This window comes from Ranitomeya variabilis, chromosome 3, assembly GCF_051348905.1.
Source record: "Ranitomeya variabilis isolate aRanVar5 chromosome 3, aRanVar5.hap1, whole genome shotgun sequence".
Classification (NCBI taxonomy): domain Eukaryota; kingdom Metazoa; phylum Chordata; class Amphibia; order Anura; family Dendrobatidae; genus Ranitomeya; species Ranitomeya variabilis.
This window is the reverse complement of record NC_135234.1, coordinates 399,518,885-399,540,763: the sequence shown is the minus strand read 5'-3', so window position 1 is coordinate 399,540,763 and position 21,879 is coordinate 399,518,885. Positions and strand designations below refer to the sequence as shown.

General features: G+C 42.0%; 1 protein-coding gene across 9 annotated transcripts in view; it reads left to right on the top strand.

Annotated features, from left to right (window-relative positions):
- Nucleotides 1–21,879, top strand: part of LOC143816149 (CYFIP-related Rac1 interactor A-like) — a 180,259-nt gene that overhangs the window by 110,257 nt on the left and 48,123 nt on the right. The gene's annotated exons all lie outside the window — the stretch shown is intronic.

Here is a 21,879-nt window from a genome sequence, read left to right as displayed (position 1 = left end):
GGGTTAGGGCTAGGGTTAGGGTTGGGGCTAAATTTAGGGTTAGGGTTGGGGCTAAATTTACGGTTAGGGTTGGGGCTAAATTTAGGGTTAGGGCTGGGGCTAAATTTAGGGTTAGGGCTAGGGTTAGGGTTGGGGCTAAAGTTAGGGCTAGAGTTAGAGTTGGGGCTAAATTTAGGGTTAGGGTTGGGGCTAAAGTTAGGGTTAGGGTTGGGGCTAAAGTTAGGACTAGGGTTGCGGCTAAAGTTAGGGTTAGAGTTGGGATTAGGGTTTGGATTAGGGTTGGCATTAGGGTTATGTTTGGGATTAGGGTTAGGTTTGGGATTAGGGTTAAGGTTAGGGTTGGGATTAGGGGTGTATTGGGATTAGGGTTAGGTTTGAGGTTAGGGTTGAGATTAGGATTAGGGGTGTGTTGGATTTAGGGTTCTGATTAGGGTTATGGTTGTTTTGGGGTTATGGTTGCGATTATCCTTAGGGTTGTGATTAGGATTATGGATCGGGTTGGCATTAGGGTTAGGGGTGTGTTGGGGTTAGGGTTGGAGTTAGATTTGGGGGGTTTCCACTGTTTAGGTACATCAGGGCGTCTCTAAACGCCACAGCCAATTTTGCGCTCAAAAAGTCAAATGGTGCTCCCTCCCTTCCGAGCTCTGCCGTGCTCCCAAACAGTGGTTTACCCCCACATATGGGGCATCAGCGTACTCGGGATAAATTGGACAACAACTTTTGGGGTCCAATTTCTCCTGTTACCCTTGTGAAAATAAAAACTTGGGGGCTGAAAAATATTTTTTGTGGGAAAAAAAATATTTTTTATTTTCACAACTCTGCATTATAAACTTCTGTGAAGCACTTGGGCATTCAAAGTTATCACCACACATCTAGATAAGTTCCTTGGGGGCTCTAGTTTCCAAAATGGGGTCACTTGTGGGGGGTTTCTACTGTTTAGGTACATCAGGGTCTCTGCAAACGCAACATAATGCCCGCAGACCATTCTATCAAAGTCTGCATTCCAAAATGGTGTTCCTTCCCTTCCGAGTTCTGACATGCGCTCAAACAGTGGTCCCCCCCACACATGGGGTATCAGTGTACTCAGGACAAATTGGACAACAACTTTTGGGGTCCAATTTCTCTTGTTACCCTTGTCAAAATAAAAAGTTGGGGGCCTAAAAATCATTTTTTGTGGAAAAATTTTTTTATTTTTATTTTCACGACTCTGCATTATAAACTTCTGTGAAGCACTTGGGCATTCAAAGTTCTCACCACACATCTAGATAAGTTCCGTGGGGGGTCTAGTTTCCAAAATGGGGTCACTTGTGGGAGGTTTCTACTGTTTAGGTACATCGGGGGCTCTGCAAACGCAACATAACGCCCGCAGACCATTCTATCAAAGTCTGCATTCCAAAACGGCGCTCCTTCCCTTCCGAGCTCTGCCGTGCACCCAAACAGTGGTCCCCCCCACACATGGGGTATCAGTGTACTCAGGACAAATTGGACAACAACGTTTGGGGTCCAATTTCTCTTGTTACCCTTGTAAAAATATAAATTTGGGGGCTTAAAAATCTTTTTTGTGGAAAAAAAATTGTATTTCTATTTTCACGACTCTGCATTATAAACTTCTGTGAAGCACTTGGGCATTCAAAGTTCTCACCACACATCTAGATAAGTTCCTTGGGGGGTCTAGTTTCCAAAATGGGGTCACTTGTGGGGGGTTTCTACTGTTTAGGTACATATGGGGCTCTGCAAACGCAACATAACGCCCGCAGACCATTCTATCAAAGTCTGCATTTCAAAACGGCGCTCCTTCCCTTCCGAGCTCTGCCATGCGCCCAAACAGTGGTTTACCCCAACATGTGGGGTATCAGCCTACTCAGCATGAATTGCACAATAAATTTTGGGGTCCAATTTTTCCTGTTACCCTTGTGAAAGCACAAATTTTGGGGTGAAAAATCATTTTTGTGGAAAAAATATGATTTTTTTTATTTTCATGGCTCTACATTATAAACTTCTGTGAAGCAGTTGTGGGTTCATAGTGCTCATCACACATCTAGATAAGCTCTTTGGGGGGTCTAGTTTCCAAAATGGGGTCACTTGTGGGGGGTTTCTACTGTTTAGGTACATCAGGAGCTCTGCAAATGCAACATGACGCCCGCAGACCATCCCATCAAAGTCTGCATTCCAAGCGGCGCTCCTTCCCTTCCGAGCCCCGATGGGTGCCCAAACAGTGCCCCCACCCACATATGGGGTATCAGCGTACTCAGGACAAACTGATCAACAGATTTTGGGGTCCAATGTCTCCTGTTACCCTTAAGAAAATAAAAAATTGCAGGCTAAAAAATCATTTTTGAGGAAAAAAAAAAGGATTTTTTATTTTCACGGCTGTAGTTTATAAATTTCTGTGAAGCACTTGTGGGTTTAAAGTGCTCACCACACATCTAGATAAGTTCCTTAAGTGGTCTAGTTTCCAAAATGTAGTCACTTGTGGGGGGTTTCTACTGTTTAGGCACATCAGGGGCTCTCCAAACGCGACATGGTGTCCGATCTCAATTCCAGCCAATTCTACATTGAAAAAGTAAAACGGCACTCCTTCTCTTCCAAGCTCTGTGGTGCGCCCAAACAGTGGTTTACCCCCACATATGGGGTATCGACGTACTCAGGAGAAATTGCCCAACAACTTTTGTGGTCTAATTTCTCCTGTTACCCTTGTCAAAATAAAAATTTGGAGGCAAAAAGATCATTTTTATAGAAAAAATGCGACTTTTTATTTTCATGGCTCTACGCTATAAACTTCAGTGAAGCACCAGGGGGTTTAAAGTGCTCACCACACATCTAGATAAGTTCCTTAAGGGGTCTAGTTTCCAAAATGGTGTGACTTGTGGGGGGATTCCACTGTTTAGGCACATCAGGGGCTCTCCAAACGCGACATGGCGTCCGATCTCAATTCCAGCCAATTCTACATCGAAAAAGTAAAACGGCACTCCTTCTCTTCCAAGCTCTGCAGTGCGCCCAAACAGTGGTTTACCCCCACATATGGGGTATCGTTGTACTCAGGAGAAATTTCACAACAACTGTTGTGGTCTAATTTCTCCTGTTACCCTTTTCAAAATAAAAATTTGGGGGCAAAATATCATTTTTTTAGAAAAAATGCGACTTTTTATTTTCACAGCTCTACGCTATAAACTTCTGTGAAGCACCTTGGGGTTTAAAGTGCTCACCACACATCTAGATAAGTTCCTTAAGGGGTCTAGTTTCCAAAATGGTGTCACTTGTGGGGGGAGTCCACTGTTTAGGCACATGAGGGGCTCTCCAAACGCGACATGGCGTCCGATCTCAATTCCAGCCAATTCTACATCGAAAAAGTAAAACGGCACTCCTTCTCTTCCAAGCTCTGCAGTGCGCCCAAATAGTGGTTTACCCCCACATATGGGGTATCGATGTACTCAAGAGATATTGCTCAACAACTTTTGTGGTCTAATTTCTCCTGTTACCCTTGTGAAAATAAAAATTTTGGGGCAAAAAGATCATTTTTGTAGAAAAAAATGTGATTATTTTATTTTCACGGCTCTACGTTATAAACTTCTGAGAAGCACCTGGGGGTCTAAAGTGCTCACCACACATCTAGTTAAGTTCCTTAAGGGGTTTAGTTTCCAAAATGGGGTCACTTGTGGGGGGTTTCCACTGTTTAGGCACATCAGGGGCTCTCTAAACGTGACATGGCATCCGATCTCAATTCCAGCCAATTCTGCATTGAAAAAGTCAAACGGCGCTCCTTCTCTTCCAAGCATTGCGGTGCGCCCAAACAGTGGTTTACCCCGACATATGGGGTATCGGCGTATTCAGGAGAAATTGCACAACAATATTTATGGTTACATTTCTGTTTTTACACTTGTGAAAATAAAAAAAATGGTTCTGAAGTAAAATGTTTGCAAAAAAAAGTTAAATGTTCATTTTTGCCTTCCACATTGTTTCAGTTCCTGTGAAGCACGTAAAGGGTTAATAAACTTCTTGAATGTGGTTTAGAGCACCTTGAGGGGTGCAGTTTTTAGAATGGTGTCACACTTGGTTATTTTCTATCATATAAACCCCTCAAAATGACTTCAAATGTGATGTGGTGCCTAAAAAAAATGGTGTTGTAAAAATGAGAAATTGCTGGTCAACTTTTAACCCTTATAACTCCCTAACAAAAAAAATTGTGTTTCCAAAATTGTGCTGATGTAAAGTAGACATGTGGGAAATGTTATTTATTAACTATTTTTTGTGACATATCTCTCTGATTTAAGGGCATAAAAATAAAAATTTTGAAAATTGCAAAATTTTAAAACTTTTTGCCATATTTCTGTTTTTTTCATAAATAATCGCAAGTAATATCGAAGAAATGTTACCACTATCATGAAGTACAATATGTCACGAAAAAACAATCTCAGAATCAGCAGGATCCGTTGAAGCGTTCCAGAGTTATAACCTCATAAAGTGACAGTGGTCAGAATTGTAAAAATTGGCCTGGTCATTAAGTACCAAATTGGCTCTGTCACTAAGGGGTTAAGGTATCTTACCTGGGGGGCGGCGACGGTGGAGCGAGGTCACAGGAAGCATGGTGGGGCAATGCAGGCCCTGGGTGGGAGAAGTGGGTGCCCCACGATACAATGCTGCAGGCCCGTTGTCGGCAGTGAAGCAGAGCTGATGCTGCAGGCGCAGTGTCGGCGGTGAGGCAGAGTGGAGTGCCTTGCTTTTCTGGTGGCCATTTTCCCGAAGCCTTTATTAACTGTATTACACTTGTTATTACTTAAACTATACATTACACATGTTATTACATAGACTATACATTACACTAATTATTGCTTTCACTGTACCTTACATGTGTAATTACATAAACTATAAATTACACATATTACATAGACTATACGTTACACTTGTTATTACATACACTATATATTATACTTTTTATTACACTGTTAAACGGAGAAGACTAAACTTATGACATTGCAGCATACTTCCCTAAGGCTGCCGTCACTCTAGCAGTATTTGGTCAGTATTTTACATCAGTATTTGTAAGCCAAAACCAGGAGTGGGTGATAAATGCAGAAATGGTGCATATGTTTCTATTATACTTTTCCTCTATTTGTTCCACTCCTGGTTTTGGCTTACAAATACTGATGTAAAATACTGACCAAATACTGCTAGTGTGACGGCAGCCTAAGGCCGGCGTCACGCTAGCGAGTTTTACGGACGTATGAGAGGTGCAGAAAATACGGATTGCTTACCGTACAATGATTCTCTATGGCCCAGCTCCTATCAGCCGTATTTTACGGATCCGTATTATACGGTCTTGTACGGCCGTAGAAAATCGCAGCATGCTGCGTTTGTCACCGTATTGCGCAAATAATCTGCCAATGAAAGTCTATGGGGGCGAGAAAAATACGGATTACACATAGACCAGCAGTGTGACTTGCGAGAAATACGCAGCGGTGTTCTATATAAAAGCCGGTAATTCAATTGCTGGCTTTTCCTCTCTCCTTCACAAACCCGACATGATATGAGACATGGTTTACATACAGTAAACCATCTCATATCCCTCTTTTTTTTTGCATATTCCACACTACTAATGTTAGTAGTGTGTATGTGCAAAATTTGGGCGCTCTAGCTTGTAAAATAAAGAGTTAAATCACGGAAAAAATTGGCGTGGCCTCCCGCGCAATTTTCTCTGCCAGAGTGGTAAAGCCAGTGACTGAGGGCAGATATTAATAGCCTAGAGAGGGTCAATGTTTAAAAGGAAAAGGAAAATGTAAAAAAGGGAAAAAAAAAATCAACAATATCCCATACCTTCCGTCGTTCAGTCACGTCCCAGGATGTAAATCCATCTGAAGGGGTTAAATCATTTTACACCCAGGAGCCTGCTAATGCAGCTGTGCTCCTGTCTGTAAAATGTTGTGAATGAATGGAATGCAGGGGAATGTCCTGTAGTTGCCTTGAGTCGCGGTGATGCACCCTCTGCTCAATGTCCTCATATGAACTCGGGCGTGGGAACTTTTCCCCTTCAGATGGATTTACATCATGAGACGTGACTGAACGACGGCAGGTATGGGATATTGTTTATTTTTTTATTTTTCCTTTTTTACAGAACGAGGGTCTTCAGGTGAATTAAGAGTATAATAAAATATTAAAACACCCTGTGTCTTTATTTCATTAAAATACTTTTTAATAATGTGTGTGTGTTTTATTAACCATTTCGTACTATTGGATTAATAATGGATAGGTGTCATAATTGACGCCTCTCCATTATTAACCTGGCTTAATGTCACCTTACAATAGCAAGGTGACATTAACCCTTCATTACCCCATATCCAACCGCTACACGGGAGTGGGAAGAGAGTGGCCAAGTGCCAGAATAGGCGCATCTTCCAGATGTGCCTTTTCTAGGGTGGCTGGGAGCAGATGTTTTTAGCCAGGGGGGCCAATAACCATTGACCCTCTCTAGGCTATTAATATCTGCCCTCAGTTACTGGCTTTACCACTCTGGCAGAGAAAATTGCGCGGGAGGCCACGCCAATTTTTTCCTCGATTTAACCCTTTATTTTACAAGCTAGAGTGCCCAAATTTTGCACATACACACTACTAACATTAGTAGTGTGCAATATGCAAAAAAAAAGGGATATGAGATGGTTTACTGTATGTAAACCATGTCTCATATCATGTCGGGTTTGTGAAGGAGAGAGGAAAAGCCGGTAATTGAATTACCGGCTTCTTTGATATCTCGCGCTGAATTAAATATAAATACAGTATATATATATATATATATATATATATATATATATATATATATATATATATATATATATATATATATATATATATATATGTGTGTCTCAATTACATATATATATATATATATATATATATATATATATATATATATATATATATATATAGACTGTATATATGTTTTAACGAACATTTGAGCCCATAAATCCATTAGATGTCGGTTTTGCAAGCCTGCGAGAAAATCTCGTAGTACGGATGCCATACGGATTACATACGGAGGATGACATGCGCAAAATACGCTGCCACACCCTGCCTACGGATGACATACGGATCACTATTTTGGGAATATTTCTGCGTATTATGGTCGTAAAAAACAGACTGTATTTTCATACGCTGAGTGTGACGCCGGCCTAATAGTGATAAGCCGACAGGGAAACCCATCTCATTGATTGCAAAATACAGCCTAAAATGAGCAACGAAAAAGTTAAAAGCCTGACCCTTTTAATCCAATGATAGGATCAGGATTGCCAACCGTCCGTAAATAGGATTATGCATTCAGGCTACACATGTGGATTAATGATAAATGAAGAAATGCAGTCAGTAGTTTGAAAATCAAACACCAAATTGAAATAAAATAAATGAAAGGAGCTTCAAGCAATAAATTGGATTAGTGGCAGCTAATCAATCCATGTAATTTCATAGCCAGGTTGATTTTGGCTCCATTAAATCACAGAAGATGGCTATGTCCAGGCTAAAGGTACCTTCACACGAAGCGACGCTGCAGCGATAGCGACAACGATGTCGATCGCTGCAGCGTCGCTGTTTGGTCGCTGGAGAGCTGTCACACAGACCGCTCTCCAGCGATCAACTATGCCGAGGTCCCCTGGTAACCAGGGTAAACATCGGGTAACTAAGCGCAGGGCCGCGCTTAGTAACCCGATGTTTACCCTGGTTACCAGCGTAAAATCTAAAAAAAACAAACAGCACATACTTACATTCACGTCCCCCTGCGTCCACTTCCTGACTGACTGAGCGCCGTACAGTGAGAGCAGAGCGGTGACGTCACCGCCGTGCTGCTTTCACTTTCACTTTGCGGCGCTGAGTCAGAGGAGGAAGCAGACTGCAGGGGACGCAATGTGAGTATGTGCTGTTTGTTTTTTTTACATTTTACGCTAGTAACCAGGGTAAACATCGGGTAACTAAGCGCGGCCCTGCGCTTAGTAACCCGATGTTTACCCTGGTTACCAGTGTAAAATATCGCTGGTATCGTTGCTTTTGCTTTCAAACACAACGATACACAGCGATCGGACGACCAAATAAAGTTCTGGACTTTATTCAGCGACCAGCGACATCACAGCAGGATCCTGATCGCTGCTGCGTGTCAAACGAAACGATATCGCTAGCGAGGACGCTGCAACGTCACGGATTGCTAGCGATATCGTTATAATGTCGTTTCGTGTGAAGGTACCTTTATAAATGCTACTATGCTAATTCTGTAATGATATATTCTACGTCAGGGGTGTCAAACTGCATTCCTCAAGGGCTGCAAACAGGTCATGTTTTCAGGATTTCCTTGTATTGCACAGGTGATCATTTAATCACCTGCACAGAATGATTCCAGCACCTTGTGCAATGAGAAGGAAATCTTGAAAACATGCATGGTTTGAGGCCCTCGAGGAATGCAGTTTGACACCTCTGTTCTACGTCTTACAATACTACTTGGTGCTATGAAATGAAATTGTCCTTAGCCAGAATATTTAGCTTGTAGACCTACATCCACAGTCAATGTTAAGATGTATGCATTTACAAACTGTTTATATGAAAGGAATCAGCAGTGGTGTATCTACCATAAAGGAAGACCATACTATAGGTCAGAGGCACATATAGATTTTCCAGCACCCTTGGCAAAAATTCATCTTGGTGCCCCCTCCTATACTCAGCTTAAGTGGTTTGAGTAGTCGTCATGTAACCGCTCATATGCGATTTGCATGCTTACAATCATTTGCTGACTAGCTGCTCTTCATAATTCTTTCAATATTTAGTGAAACACTGCAATCCATGCTTCATTGAGAGAAGCAGGTAGAGAGGTTAGTCAGCATGTGACCCTAAGGCTACTTTCACACTAGCGTTAACTGCAAACCGTCTCAAAACGTCTTTTTTGCCGAAAAAACGGATGCGTCAAAAAAGTGAAAAACGGTGACAAACGTATGCCACGCATACAGCATTTCGACGGATCCGTCGCAAATCCGCTAAACGTTTCCGTCGAAAATACTGGATGCGTTGCATACGTTGCATCCGTTTTTACCATCCGTTGCATCCGTTTTTCCGACGGATCCGTTTTTAAAATGGGAGGCTCCCAAATTTGATTGGCTACTGAAAAATATGGAAAACTATATAGTTACTGTTTTTACAGCCCATCTTTGAGGGTTTTAGTTTTGTGGCAGCGATGGAAGGTGTTCTTGGGAGGATTGCTAGTTTGGTTACCGACGTTATCTTTGAGACGAATCGCCTGGATATCATAGTGCGGGAGAAGGAGGCGGCAGCGGAAAGGCGTAGGATGCTTCTGCAGCAACGGAGACGGAGGCGACTCTGGATACATCCGATTAATGAACTACGGATGATGATAAAGGGATCCAAACCCTAACCCTACCCCTAACCGTTTAATGAACATTTTCTGACAGTCATAGTGCCACGTATTTCAGTGCCACGTATTTAAGTGCCACGTACTATAAATACTATAACTACGTGGTTATACGTGGCACTGAAATATCGTGGCAGGTAAATACGTGGCACTTAAATGCGTGGCACTGAAATACATGGCACTGAAATATCGTGGCATTTACGTGAAATACGTGGCACTTAAAATATGTGGCACTTATGTACGTGGTACTAAAACACGTGGCACTTATATACGTGGCACTTATGTACGTGGTACTAAAATACGTGGCACTTACATATGTGGCACTTATGTACGTGGTACTAAAATACGTGGCACTTATATACGTGGCACTTATGTACGTGGTACTAAAATACGTGGCACTTATATACGTGGCACTTATGTACGTGGCACTTATGTACGTGGCACTTAAGTACGTGGCACTTATGTACGTGGCACTTATATACGTGGCCATATATGTGGGGTTGAAGGCCCAGGCCAGGTTTATATAGATTTGGGGGTGTCTGGCCAATTGGCAACAAAATCCAGCTTCTGAGCATGCTCAGTGTAAAAAAACGTATTGCAGCGCTGCATTGCGTCGTACGACGTGTCCCGACGCATCCGTCGCTCATAGGCTTCCATTGTAGCCAACGACGCATGCCGCAGGATGCGTCGCGACACGTTTTTTAGGCGGAGACAAAAAACTTTACAAGCAACGTTTTTTGCCGACAACGTGTCGCCAAATTTCGTCGCATCCGTCGTACGACGTACACGACGTATGACAATCCATCGCAATACGTCGCCAATACAAGTCTATGGGGAAAAAACGCATCCTGCAAACACTTTTGCAGGATGCGTTTTTTCTGAAAAAAGACGTTTTGAGACGGTTTGCAGTTAACGCTAGTGTGAAAGTAGCCTAAGCCCTACGTATGAATGTCGCATATGAGTGTTCACGATATGACCGCTGGAACTGGCAAGCAGAGCCGAATCTGTAAGGATTGGGCATGCTACATTGCTTAATTTTATAATTAAAGGGGTTGTCCAGGTTTGTGATAAAAATCTGTAGTCACTCTATGTGACTGCAGACTTACGAATCCTCACAACTTGCTGCATGCTATCAGGATTCTCCCGAGCTGGTAGCAGGCAGTCATTTCAATGAAAGTATGCAATTTGCATACATCTGGCCATATTAGATTGTATGGGGACTAGATGTGTATGGCCCCACTCAATTCACAGAATGTGTCTACCTGGCACAGGACCGCATGTATGCAAATCACATACTTGGGGTTATATGACCTCTCACTCTCGCTGTCGGCATTGGAGAATCCTATCAGCGTGCAGTGTGCACTCTGTGAAGAGTCATACATCTGCAGTTACGTATAGAAACCACCGGAAACTAGACGGAGGTGGACATGACTTGGGGATGGGTGGACCGAGAACTCCTGCAGCTTTTTGTTTTTATTGCGGTGTAGATTTTAAACAAGAGTGTTGTTGCTTTAAGAGGAAGGAGTTTAGATGTTTATGCCTGGTGTATTACTGTGAGGAGGGTGGGGCTTATATGGGGAGGCAACTCTGGCTCTCCCTCTTTCTCTCACAGGATGGACAGGATGAAACATGTCTGCAGTGTCAGGGAGTATAATACTGGGGTTATCACCTCACATTATAGCTGATAGGCGTACATTCACCTCACACATCATGTATTAGTGTAGTATCTGCTCCTACATCATATATGGGATCAATTTTACCTCAGAAATTCATGTAGCCACCATGTACCCTCATGTGTATCTCCCTGCAGACATGGCTGATATACTACTCCACATTCATCATGTATTAGTGTAGTCTCAGCTCTTACATCTTATTTGGGAGCAATATTACCTCAGAGATTCATGTAGCTGCCATGTTCCTTCATGGGTCTGTTACAAGTTTCCTCACACACTGCAGAGACAGCTCCTGTGTGACCTCCTTACAGACATGGCTGCTGTATCACATTTCTGCTGTATTATACAGAGTCTTCATGAGTTTTGGGTATATATGATAGGTCAGAGCATTGACACATACAGTGTCTGCTATTGCTAGCGTGGAGCTGGGCAGTTACAGGTACTAGTCACTGGTGAGGGGGAGCAGTAACAGGGGATGGTGTATATATATACACCTTATATATATGAGGGTAAGAGGCTGCACTTCATGTCTGTGCATTGCATGCTGCTGTGTGCTGATCCCCCCTTCCCATTTATGGAGTCTGGTGACATGTATGTGACCTCATTGTTGCTACAGTACAGTCTGATGATGCTGGGTGTACAGATCCAGCATAACAGGTTACTCTCACTATATATATGTGATATATGAGCAAAGGCTCCATCTCTGCTACAGTACAGTCTGATGATGCTGGGTGTACAGATCCAGCATAACAGGTTACTCTCACTATATATATGTGATATATGAGTAAAGGCTCCATCTCTGTACAGTACAGTCTGATGATGCTGGGTGTACAGATCCAGCATAACCAGGTTACTCTCACTATATATATGTGATATATGAGTAAAGGCTCCATCTCTGTACAGTACAGTCTGATGATGCTGGGTGTACAGATCCAGCATAACAGGTTACTCTCACTATATATATGTGATATATGAGTAAAGGCTCCATCTCTGCTACAGTACAGTCTGATGATGCTGGGTGTACAGATCCAGCATAACAGGTTACTCTCACTATATATATGTGATATATGAGTAAAGGCTCCATCTCTGTACAGTACAGTCTGATGATGCTGGGTGTACAGATCCAGCATAACCAGGTTACTCTCACTATATATATGTGATATATGAGCAAAGGCTCCATCTCTGTACAGTACAGTCTGATGATGCTGGGTGTACAGATCCAGCATAACAGGTTACTCTCACTATATATATGTGATATATGAGTAAAGGCTCCATCTTTGCTACAGTACAGTCTGATGATGCTGGGTGTACAGATCCAGCATAACCAGGTTACTCTCACTATATATATGTGATATATGAGTAAAGGCTTCATCTCTGTACAGTACAGTCTGATGATGCTGGGTGTACAGATCCAGCATAACAGGTTACTCTCACTATATATATGTGATATATGAGTAAAGGCTCCATCTCTGCTACAGTACAGTCTGATGATGCTGGGTGTACAGATCCAGCATAACAGGTTACTCTCACTATATATATATGTGATATATGAGTAAAGGCTCCATCTCTGTACAGTACAGTCTGATGATGCTGGGGGTACAGATCCAGCATAACAGGTTACTCTCACTATATATATGTGATATATGAGTAAAGGCTCCATCTCTGTACAGTACAGTCTGATGATGCTGGGTGTACAGATCCAGCATAACCAGGTTACTCTCACTATATATATGTGATATATGAGCAAAGGCTCCATCTCTGCTACAGTACAGTCTGATGATGCTGGGTGTACAGATCCAGCATAACAGGTTACTCTCACTATATATATGTGATATATGAGTAAAGGCTCCATCTTTGCTACAGTACAGTCTGATGATGCTGGGTGTACAGATCCAGCATAACCAGGTTACTCTCACTATATATATGTGATATATGAGTAAAGGCTTCATCTCTGTACAGTACAGTCTGATGATGCTGGGTGTACAGATCCAGCATAACAGGTTACTCTCACTATATATATGTGATATATGAGTAAAGGCTCCATCTCTGCTACAGTACAGTCTGATGATGCTGGGTGTACAGATCCAGCATAACAGGTTACTCTCACTATATATATGTGATATATGAGTAAAGGCTCCATCTCTGTACAGTACAGTTTGATGATGCTGGGGGTACAGATCCAGCATAACAGGTTACTCTCACTATATATATGTGATATATGAGTAAAGGCTCCATCTCTGTACAGTACAGTCTGATGATGCTGGGGGTACAGATCCAGCATAACAGGTTACTCTCACTATATATATGTGATATATGAGTAAAGGCTCCATCTCTGTACAGTACAGTCTGATGATGCTGGGTGTACAGATCCAGCATAACAGGTTACTCTCACTATATATATGTGATATATGAGTAAAGGCTCCATCTCTGTGCAGCATGCTTATCATGTATACAGACTTTGGGTACGTTAGATCCTGGGTCTCCAGCTTACTTTCCTTGCTGCACATATAATTTGTGCATGACTTCCAAATCCGTGCTTTATTTCTGGAGATATGGCAGCCATTGGTCCTACTATGTTGCATGCTGTCCTGCCTGATATATCCACCCCTTTTTCTGTATATTGTCCCCTTCATAGGTTTGCAGGATCGGGTTATACCCACTGAGCGCTTATTTATATTACCTAAGATGGTGGATAGCACAAGCCTGAGTGGATTACCTGGAGCCTTACTATATATATTTTATCAGGTGTCAATAATAATTCGGGGAGTAATTCAGCACATGGCGTGGTGGTGAGTGGGGCACTAATAACGCAGCATATGGCAGGCAGTGAGTGGGCACTAATAACTCAGTACATGGCAAGGCAGTGAGTGGGCACTCCTAGTGTGATGCTGCACCTTACACTGGAGAACACATCATGGGCCCAGTTTTCAGCTCTGTCTCTCGTCTATTGTATGTAGGTAGTGTTACTGACTGGGAACACAGACCTTGCAGTTTTCTGCACATACACTTATGGTTGCAGGCAGCTTATACTAGACCTACATATATATTTTCTTACGATGTATGTGATGTGCAGCTGGTGGTTAGAGAGCCTGTCTGTAACTGCTGTAGAGGAGCAGGCGGCTTCTTTATTGTTACAGCATATAACACAGCATTGCCCATCATCGAATTTATCTGACCTTATGATGGGACATTTTCCAGTATCAACTTGTAATATACCTTGGTTGTAAACTTACATGGTGTTTTCATCTTCACTTATCCCACATCTTGTGCAGTTGGGGGGGTCCTTGAAGTTGGTTATAAATTGGTCTGGGGGATCCATTGGGATATGGATTCCTCTTTTTGGAATTTAATTTGGTTCTTGATCTGGTGAATGGTAGAGGGGAGTTTCAGCAAGGGTTTGTTGAATCCTCAGGAAGTTCAAGTGAACATTGGAACCCTGTGGTTGTGGTGCTCCCGAGCTAGTGGTGTAATGGCTGGGAGTAATTGTTGGTACATTTTATGTTCACTTTTTGTTTGGTAATCACCAGATCTTATGAGCTTCAAGGACTCCTCCCAGCCTCTTAGTGTTCTTTATGCTTTGATGTTTTATTGTATGTTCTTTTAATTCTTATATTGTCCCCTTCATATATTTGCAGGAATGGTGTATACCCACCGAGTGCTTAACTTAATATTACCTAAGATGGTGGATAGCACAGACTGAGTGGATTACCTGGAGCTGGGCAGTTGGGGGGGTCCTTGAGGTTGGTTACAAATTGGTCTGGGGGATCCATTGGGATATGGATTCCTCCTTTTGGTATTAAGTATGGTTCTGGATCTGGTGCAATGTGGAGGGGAGTTTCGGCAAGGGTTTGTCGGATCCTCAGGAAGTTCAAATGAACATTGGAACCCTGTGGTTATGGTGCTCCCGAGCCAATGGGGTAACGGCTGGGAGTAATTGGTACATTTTATGTTCACTTTATGTTTGGTAATCGCCAGATCTTATGAGCTTCAAGGACTCCTTCCAGCAAGCTAAGGTTATTTATGCTTTTTTGGGTTATTGTATGTTTGTTTTAATAAAGGTGTGTATTTAAAAAAAAAAAAAAACAAACACTTATTTGTTTGTTTGGTTTTTTTAGTGGGTCCTTGAAGCTAATTATAATTTGGTCAGTAGGGGTAACCATCTCAGGTATGGACCCTCTGTTTTGGGGGGCATTCATCATAGTATGACCCCTTGTGTGGAGGAGTAAACATCTCGGGTATAACCCCTGGATGGAGGGGTGTACATCATAGTATGACCCCCTGGTATGGAGGGGTAACCATCTTTGGTATGGCCCCCTGGTGTGGAGGAGTGACCATCGCGGTATGGCCCCCTGGTCTCCAGAAGCATTTATATCTTACAAGACCCTGTTAGGGTAAAGTCCATGTGGTCATGGCAATCATATTTTACATGCCTACAAATTAAATTGGGTCCTATGAGCTAGGAACAATAGCTGGAACAAAAAAAAAATAGGCATGCATTTCAATACAATCGGTAGCTTCAAGGACGCTCTCTTTTTTCATTTGACTTGAGAATGCTGAGGCACAGATTTTGACTGTTTATATTGACCAACTCCTGTTTCTTTCAAGGTTGTCGTCTGGACAATGCAGTAATATGGGGCATTAAACTGTAGAGCAAGGTACCTAATATGGGTGCCCTGGAGTCAGTGGGAGTGACTAAGAGAAAAGTAATAAAGTGCATCCCGATGCCCTTGAGCCAGTGGGAGCGGCTAAGGGTGAAGTAATCAAGCGCATTAACACGAAGGGCAATGTGCCTATTCCCAATGCCTTTGTCCCAGTTGGAGAGGGTTAATGGTATATGTTATCAACTGCCTGTAAAGCAATTAACAATGGTGTGGCAAGGTTATTAATAATGCCTTTGTAGACTTTTCTGCTATAGGCTTATTTCATTTACTATGTCCAAATATTACAGAAATTATTTAAATTATTTAATGATCGGTTATACTGTCGATATTATATTGTGTATGGCTTTTAATTACTCCTTGTTTATAGTATATTTCTCGTTATATACACTCATCACTTTTTGGGTAGTAATAGTAAGTGGGTTTAAGAATTGGTTACTGCATCCCAGCTACTGTATGTAATGGTCGTTTCTAGAACTAAAATCCGTGAATTGGTATAATAGTTTTTGGGGCATGACAGATGTCATTATACAGGTGGTCAGACTGTGGCTACCCCTTTATTATGGTATAGTTTCCGCATTCCCCATTATAGGATCCTCATTGCAGGATGTTTAGTGGCTGTTATTTTGCTGTAGTTACCATATTATCGATCATAATTTGTCATAATTTGGTAGTGTTGCATTGTTAAAATTAATCTTTTGTAGCCCTGGAATTTTGTTACTCATATGCACAGTCTTTCCATAGCAAGCAGAACTGGTTGATGACTTTATTAGGCATGGGTGAAGGGGGTCGAGTCCATTCAAGGTGTCAAATGGCCTCGCTGGTGGCGGTTTAGGAGTCAGGTGGAAGTTGCAGACAAGTTAAGGTGGACTCATTTTAACTAATAGAGGATGTAAAACCTCATGGTGGTGAGCAGGCTCGGCTTTGGTGGCCAGCCTCAAGGACGTTGTAATGGTAACATCAATCTGGGGCAGGCACAGTGGTTAAGCACAGGAGTGAAGATAATAGGGTCATTGGTGCCCTGAAAGTTTACTGGCTCTGCTTGAATGGCAAGCCAGTGCGTGCCGCCCCTTTATGGCTGTCTGTCCTGGTGCTGTATGTCAGACAGCTGGGGATATCGCAGTACTTGTGAATCCCAATGTACTAGCACTCCACCTGACTCCTACTGTGATTATTTAATCCTGTGATTTGAATAAAAGCTGTGGCCATTTTGACAACCAAAATAATGTGTTTTGTGTATTTATTTTAGTACCTAGGTTTACAGTAGTTATGGTGGTTTTAAGATGGAGTGGGGTCCATCCCATATCCAAAAGTCAAGAAACCACCGGAGACTAGACGGAGGTGGACATGACTTGGGGATGGGTGGACCGAGAACTCCTGCAGCTTTTTGTTTGTATTGTGGTGTAGATTTTAAGCAAGATTGTTGTTGCTTTAAGAGGAAGGAGTTTAGATGTTTGTGCCTGGTGTATTACTGTGAGGAGGGTGGGGCTTATATAGGGGAGGCAACTCTGGCTCTCCCTCTTTCTCTCACAGGATGGACAGGAGGAAACATTACCCGCCCTCCCGCCCTGTTTATAATCTCTGTCCTAAAACTTTTTAATTATTGCTTGTATAATGATAGATGCTTTATTGCATTTTTGAATTTGTCATTGTATATCTTGTACCAGTTTCAATTGTATATTGGCTATAAAGAGTTATTATTTGTGGTAACCTTCTAAGCCCAAGGGAAGGGCAATCCTTAAGCCATGGTTCCCTGGAGGTTTCCTCCACAGGGGGTTTTTCCTCTCCTGAGCGCTGTAGGATGACTCTTTGTGAGTCGGAGGTTTGCCAAGTTTAGTCCCATTAATGCTTTTGCAGGGACTTCTAGTTTTTAAGTTTACAAAAATGATTTAATTATTAGAAAAAAAGAAAAGTGGCAAATGAGACTTGGAATTTATAACCCGTCACGGCTTTGCGGTTTAGGAGTCAGGTGGAAGTTGCAGACAAGTTAAGGTGGACTCATTTTAACTAATAGAGGATGTAAAACCTCATGGTGGTGAGCAGGCTCGGCTTTGGTGGCCAGCCTCAAGGACGTTGTAATGGTAACATCAATCAGAGGCAGGCACAGTGGTTAAGCACAGGAGTGAGGATAATAGGGTCATTGGTGCCCTGAAAGTTTACTGGCTCTGCTTGAATGGCAAGCCAGTGCGTGCCGCCCCTTTATGGCTGTCTGTCCTGGTGCTGTATGTCAGACAGCTGGGGATATCGCAGTACTTGTGAATCCCAATGTACTAGCACTCCACCTGACTCCTACTGTGATTATTTAATCCTGTGATTTGAATAAAAGCTGTGGCCATTTTGACAACCAAAAAAATGAGTTTTGTGTATTTATTTTAGTACCTAGGTTTACAGTAGTTATGGTGGTTTTAACCCCTTCACCCCCAAGGGTGGTTTGCACGTTAATGACCGGGCCAATTTTTACAATTCTGACCACTGTCCCTTTATGAGGTTATAACTCTGGAACGCTTCAACGGATCTTGGCGATTCTGACATTGTTTTCTCGTGACATATTGTACTTCATGATAGTGGTAAAATTTCTTTGATATTACCTGCGTTTATTTGCAAAAAAAATGGAAATTTGGCGAAAATTTTGTAAATTTTGCAATTTTCCAACTTTGAATTTTTATGCCCTTAAATCACAGAGATATGTCACACAAAATACTTAATAAGTAACATTTCCCACATGTCTACATCAGCACAATTTTGGAACCAAAATTTTTTTTTGTTAGGGAGATATAAGGGTTAAAAGTTGACCAACAATTTCTCATTTTTACAACACCATTTTTTTTTAGGGACCACATCTCATTTGAAGTCATTTTGAGGGGTCTATATGATAGAAAATACCCAAGTGTGACACCATTCTAAAAACTGCACCCCTCAAGGTGCTCAAAACCATATTCAAGAAGTTTATTAACCCTTCTGGTGCTTCACAGGAATTTTTGGAATGTTTAAATAAAAATGAACATTTAACTTTTTTTCACAAAAAATTTACTTCAGCTCCAATTTGTTTTATTTTACCAAGGGTAACAGGAGAAAATGGACCCCAAAAGTTGTTGTACAATTTGTCCTGAGTACGCCGATACCCCATATGTGTTGGTAAACCACTGTTTGGGCGCATGACAGAGCTCGGAAGCGAAGGAGCGCCATTTGACTTTTCAATGCAAAATTCACTGGAATTGAGATGGGACGCCATGTTGCGTTTGGGGAGCCCCTGATGTGCCTAAACATTGAAACCCCCCACAAGTGACACCATTTTGGAAAGTAGACCCCCTAAGGAACTTATCTAGAGGTGTGGTGAGCACTTTAACCCACCAAGTGCTTCACAGAAGTTTATAATGCAGAACCGTAAAAATAAAAAATCATATTTTTTCACAAAAATTATCTTTTCACCCCCAATTTTTTATTTTCCCAAGGGTAAGAGAAGAAATTGGACCCCAAAAGTTGTTGTACAATTTGTCCTGAGTACGCTGATACCCCATATGTGGGGGTAAACCACTGTTTGGGCGCATGGGAGAGCTCGGAAGGGAAGTAGCACCGTTTGACTTTTCAATGCAAAATTGACAGGAATTGAGATGGGACGCCATGTTGCGTTTGGAGAGCCACTGATGTGCCTAAACATTGAAACCCCCCACAAGTGACACCATTTTGGAAAGTAGACCCCCTAAGGAACTTATCTAGATGTGTTTTGAGCGCTTTGACCCACCAAGGGCTTCACAGAAGTTAATAATGCAGAGCCGTAAAAATAAAACAAAAATTTTTTCCCACAAAAATTATTTTATTATTTTTCAGCCCCCAGTTTTGTATTTTCCCGAGGGTAGCAGGAGAAATTGGACCCCAAAAGTTGTTGTCCAAGTTGTCCTGAGTGCGCTGATATCCCATATGTGGGGGGAACCACCGTTTGGATGCATGGGAGGGCTCGGAAGGGAAGGAGCGCCATTTGGAATGCAGACTTAGATGGAATGGTCTGCAGGCGTCACATTGTGTTTGCAGAGCCCCTAATGTACCTAAACAGTAGAAACCCCCCACAAGTGACACCATGTTGGAAAGTAGACCCCCTAAGGAACTTATCTAGATGTGTGTTGAGCGCTTTGACCCACCAAGGGCTTCACAGAAGTTTATAATGCAGAGCCGTAAAAATAAAACTAAAATTTTTTCCCACAAAAATTATTTTATTATTTTTCAGCCCCCAGTTTTGTATTTTCCCGAGGGTAACAGGAGAAATTGGACCCCAAAAGTTGTTGTCCAATTTGTCCTGAGTGCGCTGATATCCCATATGTGGGGGGAACCACCGTTTGGATGCATGGGAGGGCTCGGAAGGGAAGGAGCGCCATTTGGAATGCAGACTTAGATGGAACGGTCTGCAGGCGTCACATTGCGTTTGCAGAGCCCCTAATGTACCTAAACAGTAGAAGCCCCACACAAGTGACCCCATTTTGGAAACTAGACCCCCCAAGGAACTTATCTAGATGTGTTGTAAGAACTTTGAACCCCCAAGTGTTTCACTACAGTTTATAACGCAGAGCCGTGAAAATAAAAAATCTTTTTTTTTTGCCCACAAAAATTATTTTTTAGCCCCCAGTTTTGTATTTTCCCAGGGGTAACAGGAGAAATTGGACGCCAAAGGTTGTTGTCCTATTTGTCCTGAGTACGCTGATACCCCATATGTTGGGGTAAACCCCTGTTTGGGCACACGGGAGAGCTCGGAAGGGAAGGAGCACTGTTTTACTTTTTCAACGCAGAATTGGCTGGAATTGAGATCAGACGCCATGTCGCGTTTGGAGAGCCCCTGATGTGCCGAAACAGTGGAAACCCCCCAATTATAACTGAAACCCTAATCCAAACACACCCCTAACCCTAATCCCAACAGTAACCCTAACCACACCTCTAACCCTGACACACCCCTAACCCTAATCCCAACCCTATTCCCAACCGTAAATGTAATCTAAACCCTAACCGTAACTTTAGCCCCAACCCTAACCCTAACTTTAGCCCCAACCCTAACTGTAGCCTTAACCCTAGCCCCAACCCTAGCCCTAAACCTAATGGGAAAATGGAAATAAATACATTTTTTTTATTTTTCCCTAACTAAGGGGGTGATGAATGGGGGTTTGATTTACTTTTATAGCGGGTTTTTCAGCGGATTTTTATGATTGGCAGCCGTCACACACTGAAAGACGCTTTTTATTGCAAAAAATATTTTTTGCGTTACCACATTTTGAGAGCTATAAATTTTCCATATTTTGGTCCACAGAGTCATGTGAGGTCTTGTTTTTTGCGGGACGAGTTGACGTTTTTATTGGTAACATTTTTGGGCACGTCACATTTTTTGATCGCTTTTTATTCCGATTTTTGTGAGGCAGAATGACCAAAAACCAGCTATTCATGAATTTCTTTTGGGGGAGGCGTTTATACCGTTCCGCGTTTGGTAAAATTGATAAAGCAGTTTTATTCTTCGGGTCAGTACGATTACAGCGATACCTCATTTATCTCATTTTTTTATGTTTTGGCGCTTTTATACGATAAAAACTATTTTATTGAAAAAATAATTATTTTTGCATCGCTTTATTCTCAGGACTATAACTTTTTTATTTTTTTGCTGATCATGCTGTATGGCAGCTCGTTATTTGCGGGACAAGATGATGCTTTCAGCGGTACCATGGTTATTTATATCTGTTTTTTTGATCGCGTGTTATTCCACTTTTTGTTCAGCGGTATGATAATAAAGCGTTGTTTTTTGCCTCGTTTTTTTTTTTTTTTTTCTTACGGTGTTTACTGAAGGGGTTAACTAGTGAGCCAGTTTTATAGGTCGGGTCGTTACGGACGCGGCGATACTAAATATGTTTACTTTTATTGTTTGTTTTTTTTTATTTAGATAAAGAAATGTATTTATGGGAATAATATTGTTTTTTTTTTTCATTATTTTGGAATATTTTTTTTTATTTTTTTTACACATTTGGAAACATTTTTTTTTACTTTTTTACTTTGCCCCAGGGGGGGACAATACAGATCGGTGATCTGCCAGTTTGCATAGCACTCTGACAGATCACCGATCTGTGAGAAGTGCAGGCTGCTTCACAGTGCCTGCTCTGAGCAGGCTTCTGTGAAGCCACCTCCCTCC